General features: G+C 48.1%; 1 non-coding gene across 1 annotated transcript; it reads left to right on the top strand.

The window, feature by feature from the left end:
• Window positions 1-11,257: 11,257 nt before the first annotated feature.
• LOC127348959 (uncharacterized) lies at window positions 11,258-11,808 on the top strand. Its single transcript, XR_011756843.1, has 2 exons — window positions 11,258-11,349; window positions 11,448-11,808. It is a non-coding gene; the product is annotated as an uncharacterized protein (transcript).
• The last annotated feature ends 5,954 nt before the right edge of the window (window positions 11,809-17,762 follow it).

Here is a 17,762-nt window from a genome sequence, read left to right as displayed (position 1 = left end):
CAGTGGAGTCAATCACTTGATCGATCCTGGGTAAGGGGAAAGGGTCTTTTGGGCAAGCTTTGTTCAAGTTGGTGTAGTCGATGCACATGCGCCACACCTTTGGAGCTTTTGCTTCCATGTTCTCTTCTTTCTTCTTCTCGACCAGCACCAGATTGGCTAGCCACTCAGTGTGCAGTACTTCCACAATGAAACCGGCAACCAGTAATTTTGTCACCTCTTCTCCAATGATCTTTCTCCTGTCTTCAGCAAACCGGCGCAACGGCTGCCTTACCGGCTTTGCATCTTTCCGGACATTTAATGAGTGCTCAGCCAGCTCCCTCAGAACACCTACCAAGTCATCAGTAGACCAGGCAAAGATATTCCGATTCTCACGGAGGAAGCTGACGAGCGCGCTTTCCTATGCCTCATTCATACCGGCACCAATACGAACGGTGCGCTCAGGGTAAGCTGGATCCAGCACAATGTCCTTTGTCTCTTTCGTTGGCTTGAACGCCGGTGTGCCCAGGTTTGCACTCATTGCCGCTAAGCTCAGCTGTGAGGACTGAGCCAGCGCAACCGCAGTTTGCATCCTCCTCTTTTCTTCAGCAATCACCAGTGATTCTACCAAATTCGATCCGGCAGAAGCTGTTTCCAGCGAGACTTTGTAATTTCCCACCACAGTCAAGGGTCCACGAGGTGCCGGCATCTTCATCTTGAGATACGCCGTATGAGTTGAGGCCATGAAAGCAGCCAACGCTGGTCTCCCCAGCAAAGCATGATAAGGACTATCTAAGTCCACCACCTCAAACTCAAGGTTTTCAACCCGGCAATTGTCACGTCCTCCAAACGACACATCCACCCGGACTTTTCCAACCGGTGCGCAGATGATCCGAACGATCCCATGGAACGTTGTGCGCGTTGGCTGAAGCATGTTTTCTGTTATGCCCAGCATGTTCATGGTGTGCCTGTACATGATGTTTATGCTGCTCCCATTGTCTATCAGCACCTTGCTGAACTTGACTCGAGCATTTGGCCCTTGCATGATTGGGTCCAAGACGAGAGCATAGCCACCCGGGTTCGGCATGACCTTAGGGTGATCCTTGAATGACCACGAGATCTCTTGATCAGACCACAATATATATTTTGGTATTGCCGGCATCACCGCGTTCACTTCCATAGAACGGCGATACAGGCTTTGTTTGTCGGTTGGCTCAGTTACGAATACAACGCAGCACATATCCGGATCTTTGTAAACATTCCGGCCCAAAGGTGCCGGTGGAGGTGGTTGGTCATTGCCCTCCATCACCTGATTAACTTGCTGGTACTGCTGCCGGTTTGGCTGCACCGGTAAGGCGTTTGCCCCGGTAAGCGGTGGTGGTGGTGGTAGCTGTTGTTGCCGCGGCATGTCTTGTGGTGGTTGTGCATCTTTTACCGTTCCCTTTTGCATCAAGTACTTGGTCCAAGTACAATCCTTTGTCAGATGGTTTGACGGGTGTGCCGGGTTCGGTGTGTGCCACCGGCAAGGTTGGTCCATGGCAGCTTCCATGGTGTACTTCGCGGGTTCTTGCCAGTTCCTTTTCTGGACCCAGGGTTTCTTTTCTACCCATTGTTTCTTAGGACCCGCCCACGGCTGCGATCCGGTTCTTTGCCTCTGACTGCCGCTGGCCTCAGAGTTTTCTTGTACAGCAGCAACTTGCTGCGGACCGTACCTTCGATCCGGAAAATCTTCTCTTCTTTTGTTATTCCGGTTATCCCGGTGTTGCTCTTGGCGCTGCTGTTCCGGCTCAGGTTGCACTGCCGGCTGCGTTGGGTCTCCCAGCGCATAGCTATCCGCCACACGTATCATTTCTGCCAACGTTGTCGGCATGTTCCGCTGTAGCTTTTGCCACAACGGTGAACCTCTTCTGCACCCACTGCTAAACCAAGCAATGGCCTGTTCCTCGATTACCCCTTCATAGGAGTTCCTTGTAGTGTTCCACCGGGCCAGATAATCCCGGTCTGTTTCGTTCGCGCACTGTATGCACAGAGCGAGCTGCTGCGGCCTGTTTGGCCTTTGATAGGTGCTGCTGAAATTGCTCACGAAAGCCTCCTCAAAATCTAGCCAGCCATTTATGCTTCCTGCCGGCAAGTTGTTTAGCCAGATTCTTGCCGGTCCAACCAAAAACGATGGTATAATTCTCACGGCCCATCGCCGGTTTCCTCCTCCAGCTACGGTTCCTCCGCCGCCTGCGACGTATACCGCGGTTACATAGTCCGCGAGCCAATCTTCCGGCTTCGTGGTGCCATCATATGTTTTTGTGTCACGGGGCAACATAAAGTTGCGAACTGGTGGTTTTTCTTTCATGATCCTTGGACCAAAACACTTTGGGCCCGGGGGACCTTCCTCCTCGATCATTTCTGACAAGTACACTCTATCCAGACGGTGCCTCGCATCCCGTTCCGGCAAGTATCTTTCTCCCAAGCGTTCTCCTAATGGATTCCGGTATGCTGCCGGTCTTGCGGAGTCAGCTTCATCATAGCATTCTGGTACCGCGGCCCTTGCCTGCCGGTACCTTGGGGGATCTATTTCCTCCTCATCGTACGCCGCCCTTGCAGCTCGATAATTTTGCCCGGTTTCTTGTCTACCGGCATGATTGTTTCCGGCATAGCCCTCTTTGGCGTAGCCTCTGTTTGCCCCTTGGCCTTTTCTGCCGGCATCATATTGCCCGGCTTGTTGCTTTCCAGCAAGAACCGGATCATACACAGTCATCTGCTGCGCATTCACTTCTTTTTCTCTTCTTCTGTCCGGATGGGGGGACGAAGCCTGCCCATGGGACTTGCTACCGGCATTCCTTGTCGAACGCGCGGATTTTGAAGCCACGGCCTTGTTTAGCCTATCAAGCTGTTCATCGTTTTGCTGCTCGATAGTTTCAAGAAGTTCCCGGACACGCTCTTGTTGTTTTGCCAGAGCGTCCCCGGAAAGCGAGTCACATAGCGCTACGGCAGCTTTAGCAGCTTTTATTGTTTTATCCGGACTACTGTACTTAGGTTTCTCTACAATGCTCACAGATGCAGATGTGCTTTTGCCGGCAGCAATTTCTTTGCGCAGATCCTGATCTAGATTGCGAGCCTTAAGCCGGTTTTCCGGTATCCTAGCAGCATGAGCGCTAACAGAAGCAAAGCCATGGGCAGCGTTGTACTCACGTAGGGGTAGGTTCAGCTCGCGCTGCGCCCTGGCGATGTCCTTGCCGCTCTCGAGCATCTTCTGGCGCTGCGCTTCCAGCTCCGCCTGAGCCGCTGCCGGGTCGATGTTCTGCGCGATGGGGGTGGCGAGGACGTTCATCGCCGCTTGGAGCGGTGTTTCCGGTGGCGCGGATGATGCTCCCGCAGCGCCTGCGCCTCGTTCCAGCGGTGGCTTGGCCGCACGGGTCGAGACCGCACGCCCAGCGCCTTCTTCCGCAGCTTCTTTGCCGGCGTCGACCGCGTCTGCCATCATCACCTCCACGCTGCCTGGAGCACGGCCAGCATGTAGCCACCTTGGCGGATTCGGCGCCACCAGTACCGGCGAGAGGCACTGGCGCACAGGAACGGTGCCAAAGTAGATGCGGTGGCTGCCGAACTCGATGATGCGGCCGTTCTTGGGGAAGATGCCGCTGTTGGCGAAGCAGCCCGCGTTGTCGTTGATGAAATCCATGGCGTAGATGCGCTGCACCAATGCGGAAACCGTACGCTGGCCGGCGACGTCGAGGATGCCCGCCCGAATGTGAACTCCAGCAAGCGCCACTTCATGCCCCACGGTGGGCGCCAACTGTCGTCGTGGCGAACGAGCAGATGCCATGGGATGGCTTAACTTGGGGCCGAATGGGCGCTAGAGGATTCGGGGGAGGGTTTGCGACTAGATGGGATGAACTTCCGGATGCTTTCCTCAAGAACTCAGCCGAAGGCCGGTACGCAAGAAGAGAGACAAGAGGAAGAACTCTTTACTAGATCTCTAGCTTCATTGATCTTAACATGGTTACAGGGTCTTGGATACAAGGTCTGTCGTCTAATCTCCTCTGTGAACACGCGCCCGTAAGAGGCTATGCCCCCTCTCCTTATATAGGGGAGAGGGTGGCTTACAGAACAAGAAACCCTAATGGCATCTTTGACTGGACAAACTACTTTACAAAGCTACTTTAATCATGGATGACACCGGGGTCTTCTTTAATCAGGGACGCTGACGTCCTCCGGCTTCTTTCAGCGTCACCTCTCTCTTTGGCGCCAGGGCTCTGATTAAAGCCACTTTGCTTAGCTCATCCTTGTCTTCTAGCTCTGAAGAGAATCTTTGACCAGTCCTGCCGACAGGCCCTTCTTTCCGGCATCTTCTTTACCAGGTTCCGGTATACCCCTCTTGGGGATACCGGCTTGGCTTCACTTAGCCAAATTCTTACCTTTGTGTTCCGGTAAGAATATTAAACCGGTATCTCGATGGCTCAAACCATCCGGTTTGGCATGCCTTTGGCATACCGGGGGTCATCCCCCGAACAAATTGGTACATTTTGGAGTGACTAAAAAGGATCCAGACTTACTTCTCCATTTTCACGTGTTAAACTTGTTAAAATCTTGCTCAAACCTAGGATTTGAGCAAGATTCAAATGAGCATAAAAATTCAAAAAAAGTCAAAAAATGAAATACCAATGCACATAGTCTTCTTATGTCATATAATAAGCATACATAGTCTTCTTATGTCATATAATAAGCATTCAAATTGATAAACAAGGTCTAGACATATTCAAATCAGACAAATCATGTATCTACCCCCTAACGACCCTAAACTCCGTCTTGTGAAGTCAAGCATGAAGAGAAGTGGTTTTGAGTTTCAATTATGGAAATTTTAAAAACCTTCCAAAAGCTTCATTTTAGAGTGACTAATTAAGAAGGATTCATGCTTACCTTTTCATTTTCTTGTTTTAAACTTGTTTAATCTTGGTCAATACATAGTCTCTTTTGTATCTTTCACCAAACAAATCACTTCTACACTTTTTTTACAATTTTTTCACGTTGGATGCTACAGAAACACTCGCAAAGACACTCTCTAAAGCTCTTTATTCGAATGATATACATCTAAGAGAATATTTCCATGAAAGTGTGCTTCAACAACAACTTGGAGGCATCGGCGATGGCGATATCATGCCTTCATTACGTATCTATAAGTTATTCAACAAATGTTTTTATGTTTTCGTACATGATATCAAATTGCTATAAAATCATATACATTTTTAATGTACAAGGATGTCGCCTAGAGGGGTTGAATAGGTAGGTTGTAAAAACTTATACTTGAGGGCTTAATAAGGCGGAATAAAACTACAGTTTACTTGTTAAGCACAAAGCCTATCAACTAGGGTTTTCCTATGTGGACCAACAACCTATGCTAAGCATGATGAGCAACAAGGTGATAGCAAACTAGATATAGAATATCAAGCACGAAGGCTATCACAATGTAAATCGCATAGATAAAGGAGCTCAGGTTGAGAACTAACTGGTGCACGAGGACACGACGATTTATCCCGCAGTTCACACGCTTAGGTGCTACATCTCCGTTGTAGCGGTGTGGAGGCACGAGGCACTCCAATGAGCCGCTAGGGCCACCGTATTCTCCTCGAGTCTTTCCACCAAAGGGAAAGCCTTGATCCACTAAGGGACCCTTGAGGGTGGTCATCGAACCCGTACAAGCTTGAGGCAAACACCCAAGTATCAAGTTTGAGGCAAACTCCACAACACCGGAGGCTCTCAAGTACAATGCCACAAAGGCTACAACACGTCACACACGGCCACAAGGCGGCTCCGAAGCCACAAAGGCTACAACGCGGCACAAAGGCAACAACGCCACAAAAGGTACTACGCCACAAACGCGACAAGGCCACAAAGGCTACCATGCCACAAAGGCCACAAGGCCATGAATGCAAAAACACCACTAAGGTCAACAAGCCCTCTAGGGTTCCAAAAACTCACACGAACTCACACGAGACCGAACCTCGGAGAGAACCCAAACTGATGCACCTAATGCAATGGCTAAGAACACCACTAAGATGTCCAAGTCCTTCTCTCCCAAATTCCAATAAAGCTACAAAAGCTATTGGGAGAATAAGGAAGGAAGAACAAATAGGAGGAGGAACACCAAATTATTCCAAGATCTAGATCTAGCAAGATCCCCTCACTTGGAGAGGGGTTCAGTTGGTGCAGCACTAGATCTAGATCTCCTCTCTCCTTTCCTAAAAAAGATTCAACAAATAGTGGGGGGATCAAGAGGGGGATCAAGCTTTTCAAGATCAACAATGGAGGAGAGAGAATAGATGGGAAGAGCTATGGAGAAGAGGTGGAAGAATGGTATAAATAGGGAACTCCAAAATATAGCTTTTGGGGATAAAAAATGGCCAGAAAACGCGCCCAACCGATACTACCGCAAGTGCAACCGGTACTACCTCTCGGCAATTCCTATACACCGACCAGGTCGGTCGTTACCGCGCGCCGGACACCCCACTCGCGCGGTATGGGCCGGCCTGGTAGGCCCATTTCGCTTTTATTTTCGTTTTCTGTTTCATTTTTGTTTTTTCGTTTTCTTTTCTTTTCCTTTTTATTTTCTTTTCTGTTTCTTTTTTTGTTTTTGTTTCTTTTCTATTTATTTTTATTTTTGTTCGAACTTAAAAAGTTCAATCTAAAATTTGTTCAAATTTGAAAAATGTTCAAATCTAAAAATCGTTCAAAAAATGTTCAAATTTGAAATCCGTTCAAATTTGAAATTTGTTCATAGTCAAAAAATGTTCAATTTTCGAAAATTGTTTGAGCTAAAAAATTGTTCATGTTCAAAAAAAAATCAGGAAATGTTCAAATTTCAAAATTGTTTAGATTTAAAAACTGTTCAAAAGTTAAAACGGTTCAAATTTAAAATTGTTCACTTAAAAAATGTTCAAATTTAAAAATTGTTCATTTTAAGAAAATTGTTCAAATTTTTGCGAAATAATTTTCTCGATTTTTTTTAAAAAATTTAGATTTTAAAAAATGAAAATATAAACAGAAAATAAAAACAGAAAAGAAGGACGAAAAAAGAAAAAAAAACTCACCTGATGCGATGGGCCGCGGTCCACTGAGCCACCCGGATCGTGGGAGCTGTGCGGTATGTTGCACCCACCGACCAGGTCGGTAAAAAGCAGCTCCCCTACCTCTCGCGCAGAAAAGACAACATAAAACAGTAAAAAAAGCATCTTGGACCGGTACTACCGCCTTCTGGGCCGGTAGTACCGCCCATGCAAAACAGTGCAGAAAAATAGAAAAGAAACTAGCCTGGAACGGATTTGGGGTTGCGCGAGCTGGGTGGAGGCGTGCTGGGCCGGAGTAAGATGGGTCGGCCTGTGCTGGCACGACAGCCAGCAGTGGTGCGGGTCAACGCGAGCGTGGGAACGAAGCAGCAGCAGCGATTGATCCGAGCGGAGCGGCCATCGCGCGGGAAGTGGTGCGGGCGCAGCGAGCGTGTGCGGGGCGAGGCGAGCATAGCACGGCTGGGCCGGCGGGGGCGGCGCGACCCAAGGCTGACGTGGGGTGAAGCGGGTGCTGGGCCGTCCAGGGCAGCGGCCTGGCTCGGGCGCGAGGTGGGCCGGCCGGATGCTGGGTGGCGGCTCACTGCGGGAGGAGAGGGAGGAGATGGTGCGCTGAGGGAAAGAACCGGGTGGGCCGATAGTTCCGCCCGCTACCGGCATAGGTTGCCGGGCTCAAAGTAAACTTGCTGGTAGTGGGCCGGTACCACAAGCGGTACTAGCGGCCGGCCTAATAATCTTTTCTCTTTTTTCTTTTATAAACAAATGGGAGATACGGGAATGCAATAACTCTAGCTAGGAAACTTGGAATGTAGAAAAATCAGTTTTGCTAGAAAGAGGACGACAAGAGCTACCTCCATACAAGGTGAAAACATGGAAAATAGTGGAAGATGATTTTCTTATGAAATTAGAGGTGCAACCTCTCAACACGGTAAACCGGGAAAATCATCCAACTCGAACATGCAACATGTGATGCATCCGGAATCCGTTTCCGATGAGTTAGAGCTTGTCATGAGAATTAACACAAGCTCTAAAACATCTCATGGATAAGAATCAATAACAACCAAGAAACAAGATGCAATGCATGCAAGGTTTGAGCTCTCTCTGATGATGCGACCAACTATCCTACCGAGCACAAACCTTGATCTTGCGCGTTCCACTCGAGCCGGCAAGCTTCATCTTCACCCTCTTCATCATTGTACATGCCACCATCTTCTTTCAACATGCACGCCACCGTCTTCAGATCTTCTTCACGGTCTTCATCCCTATTCATCTTCTACACCGTCTTCATCTCTCTTCGACACCGTCTTCTTCATTGTACTCGATCTTCTTCATCTTGCAACCTTGAGACCAACATATGTCTCAAGTATTGCCTATGGACAGGACCTAAGAGATAATCTCAATACAACCATTAGTACATAGGAATTGTCATCAATTACCAAAACTACACATGGGGGCTTCATGTCCTTTTAATTTTGTTGCGAAAGCACACACTAGATGCTAAAATGGTTTGGGACAAATGGAGATTTGTTGCATGTTTTACATATTTGGGAAATTTTGTTTTGAAAAATGTTATTTTGTGCAAAGAGAGTGGATTTTCTGCCACCCGGGGGCAATGCCCACCCCCGGTGGTTGCCGTTCGATGACTTGGTGGAGATTCGTTTCGTACTGCCAGATGTCCACCACATTTCAATTAAGAAGACTCGATGGATCCCATTGATAACTGTTAGAACCTAATTTTACGTGCATGTGTCAGAAACAGTAGAGCAATGGAGCGCACGACCCGACTAGTTGACCCCTTTTATCAGCTCTTGCACATGCCACATTGTGTCAGACAAAATGCATGCATGGCGCGTTGCACTAATCCTTGCATGCATGCCCGCTCTACTACACTGCTGAGTGCTGCATGCACGTCTGATACGCATCGCACCATAGTTCCGCATGCACGTCTGATACGGATCAAAGATGGGAGCTGAGATGACGCCGGAGGAGAGGAACCTGCAGGAGAACGCCCTCGAAAGCCCGGCCTGGGCCACGACGCTTCGAACACGAGCGCGCCATCAAGCTCGCGCGGACGGACAACCTCTCGGGCGACCGCTTTAACAACGTCAACCGTCGTGCCTGGTGGTACGTCCGCTTCGTCGACGACACGCTCCGCCAGTACGGCTTCCGTCCGCGCGTCCACGGGCAACAGGAGCCGCTATACTTCCTGCAGGCGGCGAACATGGCACCGCCGCCTACCCTGCAGAGGGCGCCGGAAAGGACCGCGGCGTCCAGAAGCTCACGCACCGGATCGTCGTCTATCGTTGCGCGCACACGCTCGGCCGCGCCCGCACCTCCTTCCGGAGGCGTCGTCATCCGCGACGAGGCGAGGCGCGCGTCCTCTGCTCCAGCTTGTCGGACGACGGGTCGGGCCGCCGCTCCCCCGTCAAGGAGGAGGACGCCTCGCCACCACTTCCGCCGGCGGAGAAGCAATGGTGGGAGAAGGAGGCCGAGGCGCAGGCGGCCCTCCGTGGCGACGGCGACGAGGAGGAGTTCCCCGCCCTAAACTTCATCCTCGGTCGCTCTGTCGATGAAGACTACCGTCACATCGCGATCGACCCGCGGCAGGCGGCGGTGTGGTCCAGGGACCACGGCGCCAACTACGTCGACCTCGCCGGACCATCCGAGATGCCGGCGCCAAAGGAGGAGAAGGCCGATGACGTCGACAGCTGGTTCTTCGGATCATCCAGTGGCGACGACCTGGACTTCAGCGCTTTCGACTCCCAGCGCCGCTAGATGTTTTTTTTAGTTTTTTAGTTTGAATTCGCGTTAAATTTGTACAAATTTCATTTGAACTTCGTATGAATATCGTTTTCAACATTTGAATTTAATTTTCTAAATATATCGGGGCCGTCGGTTTGGGGCCGTCGGTTTGCGGGCACCCCATCCGGCAGTGCCGGCGCCCCTGCCGACGCCTATTTGAAAGCTGCCGGTGGAGATGCTCTGACTAAGCAGTCCATCTCTGGACAAAGCTGCATTGTCTGATCATTTCCCGCTTGGGGCAGAGGTTAACGCTTCCATAGCTGCAGTTCGGGCAGCGGGTTTGCAGGTTGTGTAGTAATTAGGGGCATGACAAGTGATAGTTTATTTGCATGCAGTAAGAATCTCTAAGCCGGATCGGACGGGATCGGACGGCAGCTAGCGAGGGGAAATTGCCACCCGGTGCCAACACCATATTTTGCTTTGTGCAAATATCACGAAATCCGTAAGTTAACATCTTTCCTAAAAAATCAGGCAGAAAATGTTGCAAAAGAATATTGCATTTCTCCGAAAGTATTGCTTGAGATCTATGAGTTTACATCTTGCTAAAAAAAATTGAGGCGATTTGTTGCAATAATATATACTTTTGCTACATGGGGTGGATTTTTTTGATTGTGAATCTGGACAATCCAAATCTTTCTCGGTAAGGCGACCAGGGGGCTAGGTGGACGACTGATCCAAGATTAGTCGGTCACCCGACGACCAGCAAGTCCCATAAAATATGCGTCATACATCTAGTGAGTTTTTTTAAGGTAAGTGGGAGCATCTTTAAACAACTCTTCATATTTCCAGGCACACAAAATTATATACTTGTTTACCGTACAACAGGAAAACAATGAATAAGAGGATAACACCAGTTTCTCGAAAAAAGAGGATGATGCCGGCGTGGCTGGATGTGCATGACAAAATCAGTGACTCAAATCAATCCAAGAGAAGCTTTTTTTTTTTCATACTAGGAAAATAGTTCTCCCTCCGATTCTTATTACGCGTCTAGATATACCCATATCTAGATAAAGTTGAGTTAATTAATTTGGATAGGAGGAAGTAGCATGAAAACAAAAATATACAACATCATATGTAGTAGCTCGTAACACAACCTGTTGTACAAAAGTAATTGTCAAAAGATATGTGTGCGGGGCACAATTCGGAAAAAAAATCAGGTTTGTAGAAACAGATACTACCCTTTGGTAGCTTGTAAATGTTTCCTAGCTCAAATATTAGTATTAACTAAGACATAAAAGGGTTAAATACATACCATGGATGGAGCTCCCATGACACTAAACTTGCCAGGCATAGGACGATTCCTACTGTTTTCATGGATGAGTTAATGACCTACTAAGAATGGGATAACATAAACAAGGAAATCTGTATGCAGTTGCTAGTATATATAACAAGAACCCCTGCTCTGCTTTCATGAGCCAATACATTCCAGCGAACCCTCTTGATATTCCACAAAAAATCGCAATGGATCTGTCTCTCAAGATCTGTATGCTCGTCGTCCTGCTTCTCGTGACCTCAGGTAACATTACCTACCGAATGAAACTCTCTTAGATACCAACTGGTAATACTGTTGAAATCATATGAGAGAATCGATTTTGATGTATTCTGTCAATGCAGATGGCCAGGGGCCAGTACAGGTAGCATTGGCGAAGGAGTGCCTGACGCAGAGCCACAAGTTCCAGGGGCCGTGCGTGCGCGACTCCTACTGTGGAAACGTCTGCGTGACCGAGCCAGGGCGCCCAGGGGCTTTCATCGGAGGCAAGTGCGTTCGTGTTCACGATCACGGCTGCTTCTGCATCAAGAAGTGCTAGATGCCCCCTGATTTCCTCATACGCTGCACGCTTCCATGCATCTTGGTAGTTTGTACTCGTATTTTGTGTTTCTTCTGATCCCAACATATCGCACCATCTGTGCCCCAAGAAATACAATTTTAGCAGTAGAGATCTTTGGCTGAAACTGGGGGCAATGCCTTTGCGTATCTCTTTCTCTCTCCAAGGCAGCCGCTGCTACCGTGCACCCTCAAGAATGGCATGAAAATAAATCAGGAGTCATTTCCAATGTTAATTAGATGAAACTAATTTATGATTGACATGATTTGTTTCCTAAGATGTTGCATGCAGACAGTTCTGCAATTTTATAGACTTATTTTCCAGGAAGAAAATGTTTCCCTTAATTGAAGATACGGGATCTTGATGTTGCACCTTGAACACAGAATAAGATGAAAAATGACACGCAGTGTCATTACATTTCAGGGATCAGGATCTGCATACATGTAAGGGTGATGATGAGCGTCCCCCGGATCTGAGGATTACATCTTCCGTCTTCCCGATCATCGGATATTGCCAAAACGCGAAATCTCGCCAATTTGATCATTGGGTCATATCCAGCCCACGTATTGTAGCATCATTGTATCATATTTCCCGTAGTAGGTTAAAAAGTACAAAAAAGCATAGCAACCTTTCGAAAACATCAATGTAACAAAAAAAAGTTGGGTATGCAGCAGAACTCCAACCGTCGTACTAAATCCACGGAAAAAAGTTAACGCATGTATGCAGCATGAGAGGACAATGTTCCCAGCCGCCCACAGAAACATTTGCAGCATACACACACACAGAGAGAGAATCACAGAAGCACCACACTCGTTTGATCGCAGCAAAACACACGAGTTTTTTTTTTGTCAATGCAAAACACACGAGTTTGAAGCATGTCGACCATGTGAGGGTGTAAGAGATAAGTTTGTAAGAAGACACCAAGACTCGTTTGTGTGTGAGAGAGACCCGGGATCCTCCAGGGTTATTGTTGTTAATTATAGCATGTATGTACTAGTTGTAGAAAGCCCCCTGTGTCCTCTTATTTTGATGTAACGTTGTGCCTATATATATATAAGAAGGAGGCCGGCACAACTTGTGCAAGAGCCGTCATAATCCTAAACCCTAGGTAATTGACATGGTATCAGAGCTTGTCCATTAGATCCAATCTACCGCCGCCTCTTCTTCTTCTTCTTCTCGTTCCTTGCCCACAACCATGTCGTCCTCAGCTCTTACCGTGAGCACTGCAGCCGGTGCGACTTCCTCGCCGATGACGAGTCTGATGGCTGGACACCTTGTCTCGTCATCGCCGGCGTTCAGTTGTGTGCCAAACCTTGCACAGATCGTCACCACCAAACTCTCCCGCGAGAACTACGTGTTGTGGAAGACGCAGATTGTCCCAATCCTGCGCGGTGCTCTTCTGATGGGTTTCCTTGACGGAACCACTCCATGCCCGGAGAAGCTGATCTCTGAAACTGTTGAAGGCGCCACGGTGCAAAAGCCCAATCCAGAGTATCTCCGGTGGGTGCAGGTCGACCAGTCTCTCATGTCTGGCCTGCTGTCAACTCTCACTCCTGATGTCCTTGGATCCGTGACCCTGATCGACACCTCGCGTGGCGTGTGGACCACGATTGAGCAGCTCTTCTCTGCAGCTACAACGTCCAAGGTGATGAAAATTCGTATGCAGCTAAACAATCTGTCTAAGGGTGATTCGTCTGCTGCAGTTTACTTCCAGAAAGTAAAGAACTTGACTGACAGTATGTCGGCAATTGGGAAGCCACTTGGTGATGAAGAGATCATCGCATACCTCCTGTGTGGGCTTGGTGAGGAATATGATTCACTTGTTGATTCCATTGCGGCAAGGACGACGCCGCCTACTCTCAGTGAAGTGTATGAACTGTGTGTCAGCAAGGACACTCGCGTTCAGATGCGTAGCAGTGCAGCACAACTGAATCTTGACTCCTCCGCGAATTTTTCGTCTCGCGGCGGCCGTGGAGGCGGCCGTGGAAACCGTGGTGGTGGCGGCGGTCGTGGTGTTGCTAACCACGGCTATAACAACGTCAGTGGTCGTCGTGGTCGTGGTGGCGGCCATGGTCCAAACAGCGGTAATGGAGGAAACCGTGGTGGTGGACAGAACACTCACGGTGGCGGCGGCAACCGTGGGTACAACAACAATAGTCACGGCAACAATGGCGGTGGCAGCCGGCAATACTACAACAACAATGGTGGTTCCAATGGGTCTCGTCCGGTCTGTCAAATCTGTGACCGCCCCGGTCACACGGCACTCCGTTGCTATGATTGTTTTGATCATTCTTATCAGGCTGAAGATCCACGTGTTGCCAACTATACCAACAACAACCAGGGGTACAACATTGATCCTCAGTGGTACAGCGACACAGGAGCAACCGATCATATTACCCATGATCTAGATCGGCTGCACTTCAGAGAAAGATACCCAGGAAAGGAGCACATCCAGACAGCAAATGGTACGTGTATGCCCATTCTCCATATTGGCAATTCTCAATTGGTAACCTCTCACAAAAATCTAAAACTCACCAATGTCCTTCATGCACCACAAGCCTCGAAACACCTTCTTTCCGTACATCGTTTTACTCGGGATAATAATGTTTTCTTTGAGTTTCACCCGTATTACTTTTTCATTAAGGATCGTGCAACGAAGAGGGTTCTTCTTCACGGCACATGTAGAGGAGGCCTTTATCCAATAAATCCATCCCGGTGTGCGTTATCTTCAGAAGCTCTTCAAGTAGCCAAGCTATCTTCAGCTCATTGGCACCGGCGACTTGGTCATCCCTCCTCGACAGTAGTTCATCGTGTCATTCGTGATTATGGTTTATCTTTTGTTTCTGGTCAAGATAATTCAGTGTGTGATGCATGCCAAATGGGCAAAACTCATCAATTTCCCTTTTATTTGTCAAATAATGTGGCTTCAGCCCCTCTTGATATTATACATTCAGATGTGTGGGGGCCGGCTATCACTTCAGCCGGTGGTTATAAGTACTATGTCTCTTTTATTGACTCCTTCAGTAAATTTACTTGGATTTTTATGTTGAAACATAAATCGCAAGTCACTCGTGCTTTTGTTCAGTTTCAAAATAAAATAGAGCGCGCCCTTGGGCGCAAGATCATAAATTTTCATAGTGATTGGGGGGGTGAGTTTGAAGGTCTTAATTCGCATCTTCGTTCTTGTGGTATTCACCACAGAGTGTCATGTCCCCATACTCACCAGCAAAATGGCACCGCTGAGCGTAAACATCGTCACATTGTAGATACGGGTCTTTCACTTTTAGCACATTCATCACTTCCACTGAAATTGTGGGATGAGGCTTTTCTCACCGCGTGTTATCTTATTAATCGCCTCCCTTCTCCAAATCTCCACAATCAAACTCCACTTGAATTGTTGTTTCATCGAAAACCTGATTATGATTTTCTTCGTGTTTTTGGATGTGCGTGTTGGCCAAATTTGCGCCCTTACAATCAAGCTAAACTCTCTTTTCGGTCTCAACGGTGTGTATTCATTGGGTATAGTGATATGCATCATGGTTACAAGTGTCTTCTTGTCTCGACCGGTCGTGTTTATATATCACGGGATATCACGTTTGATGAACAACTTTTTCCATTTGCTACTGATCAGTTGTCGCCATCTCCTCGTATTTTCTCTGAAACTGATCTTGTTTCCTCTACATCATCCCTAGCTCCACCACACGCTGCTCCTGCGCTTGACCCGCAGCCCACCCTGCATGCAGACCCTGCACCCGTGATGCATGCTGCTCCCCACGTCAATCAACCTTCACTGGCTCAACCCACTTCATCCTCTGTTCCAGTCGAGAACTGCCAATTACGGGAACAGGCTAACACTACACTTGATGCTACTGATTGTGTCTCTCAGGATCTTGATGTGCAGGCGGCAGGTCTGGATGGTTCGAGTGTTTCTCCAAGCCGTGATCGGCCAGTGACGCGGCTTCAACGGAACATACGCGTACCGCGTATTCCTACCGATGGCACCATTGTTTACGATTCTCGCAAACGTTCTTTTGCTGTGAGCGTGGACTCTTGTGATGAACCTGCTAATTATTAAGAGGCCCTTGTGCGGCCTGAGTGGTGCCTTGCCATGAAAGAAGAACTTGATGCTCTTCGTCAGAATCAAACCCGTGGCGGTTGGTTCCTCGCAGTCCTGGAATAAATGTGGTTGACTTTCGCTGGGTGTTCAAACTCAAACGTCGTGCAGATGGTACAGTGGAGCGTCACAAAGCGCGTCTTGTGGCCAAAGGTTTTCGTCAGCGTCAAGGAATTGATTATGACGACACATTTTCCCCTGTTGTGAAACCGGCAACTGTTCGTCTAGTTCTTTCTGTGGCTGTTTCCAGGGGATGGCACATTCGACAGGCTGATGTGAAAAATGCTTTCCTTCATGGTGTGTTGCAGGAGACAGTTTATATGACACAACCACCTGGTTTTGAGAACCCTCAACAGCGTGACATGGTGTGCAAGTTGGAGAAGGCCATTTATGGCTTAAAGCAGGCTCCTCGTGCGTGGTTTGCCCGTCTCAGCTCTAAGTTGTATGAGCTGGGTTTCCGCTCATCATCTGCGGATACTTCATTGTTTGTTCTTCAGAACTCCGAGGTGACTCTTTATGTGCTGGTGTATGTTGATGACCTTATTCTGACAGGTTCGTCATCCACGGCAATTAACAATCTTCTTCGACAACTTCATAGCACTTTCGCCATTAAGGATCTGGGCCCCCTTAATTATTTCTTGGGCATTGAGGTCACCACAGATCCCGGGGGGATCACTCTGTCTCAGCGCAAATATGTGAAGGATCTTCTTCGTCGCACTAACATGGAGGAGTGTCGTCCTGTTTCTACTCCTATGTCTAGCACTGAGAAGTTGACAAAGCACACAGGTACACCATTGTCCCCAGAAGATGTTACTAAATATCGTAGCACAGTTGGTGCTTTGCAGTATTTGTGTATCACACGACCTGATATCTCGTATTCAGTAAATCGAGTGTGTCAGTACATGCAGCAGCCTACTGATTTTCATTGGGGAGCAGTCAAGAGAATTCTCAGATTCTTAAAGTCCAGTGCAGCAGATGGTCTTCGTATACACCGGTCTCGATCTCTTTTGTTGAGTGCCTTCTCGGATGCCGATTGGGTAGGGTGTGCTGATGATCGGCGTTCTACTGGCGGTTTTGCTGTTTTTCTTGGTGCCAATCTTATATCGTGGAGTGCAAGAAAATAACCAACAGTTTCGAGATCTAGTACCGAGTCCGAGTACAAGGCACTTGCTAATGCCACAACTGAATTGGTATGGGTTCAGTCTGTTTTACGCGAATTGGGAGTTCCACAGCCAAGAGCCCCATCCTTGTGGTGTGATAATCTTGGTGCAACATATCTCTCAGCTAACCCTGTGTTTCATGCTCGTACCAAGCATATTGAGGTCGATTTTCACTTTGTCCGTGAGAGGGTGGCTCAGAAGGCATTGCAGATCCGGTTCATTCAGTCCAGAGATCAGCTTGCGGATATATTTACAAAGCCCTTATCCGTTGATGTTTTTACACGTCTTAGGTTCAATCTCAACATGATCACTCGTAGTTGTGATTGAGGGGGGCTGTTAATTATAGCATGTATGTACTAGTTGTAGAAAGCCCCCTGTGTCCTCTTATTTTGATGTAACGTTGTGCCTATCTATAATATCTATAAAGTTCATCCCCACTTAGAGGCATTTAATGTTTGCAAGCTCAATTTTGGTGCAGCCACATCATCTTAATTATCCCTGAACATTGGATTGCAAATCAGTGATTCAGATTAGTAGTGGTCTCAACGGTATCCGCACTGGCATTGTGTCAACATTCCGTTGTGCAGCCACAAGCAACTCGCCCGTCGGTTCGATACGTCTTCCAATACTTTTTCCCTTCGTCTTCAATTTCTTAATTAGCAAGCTCCAATGCTGCAAACGGCTGCGCACGAGGCCTTAATTGAGGTGGTGGTCTTACTGCCTTTTTTATTCTATATATATGTGTTTCCTCTCCCATGCCTTTTACTATTACATGGTTCTTATTTGCACTGCGCTCCCCTCGACTCCCTCCAGTTTCAGAATCCAGCCA

The sequence above is a fragment of the Lolium perenne genome, chromosome 4, assembly GCF_019359855.2.
Source record: "Lolium perenne isolate Kyuss_39 chromosome 4, Kyuss_2.0, whole genome shotgun sequence".
Lineage (NCBI taxonomy): Eukaryota > Viridiplantae > Streptophyta > Magnoliopsida > Poales > Poaceae > Lolium > Lolium perenne.
Note: the sequence above shows the minus strand (reverse complement) of the source record. Positions and strands in the feature narration are given on the sequence as shown.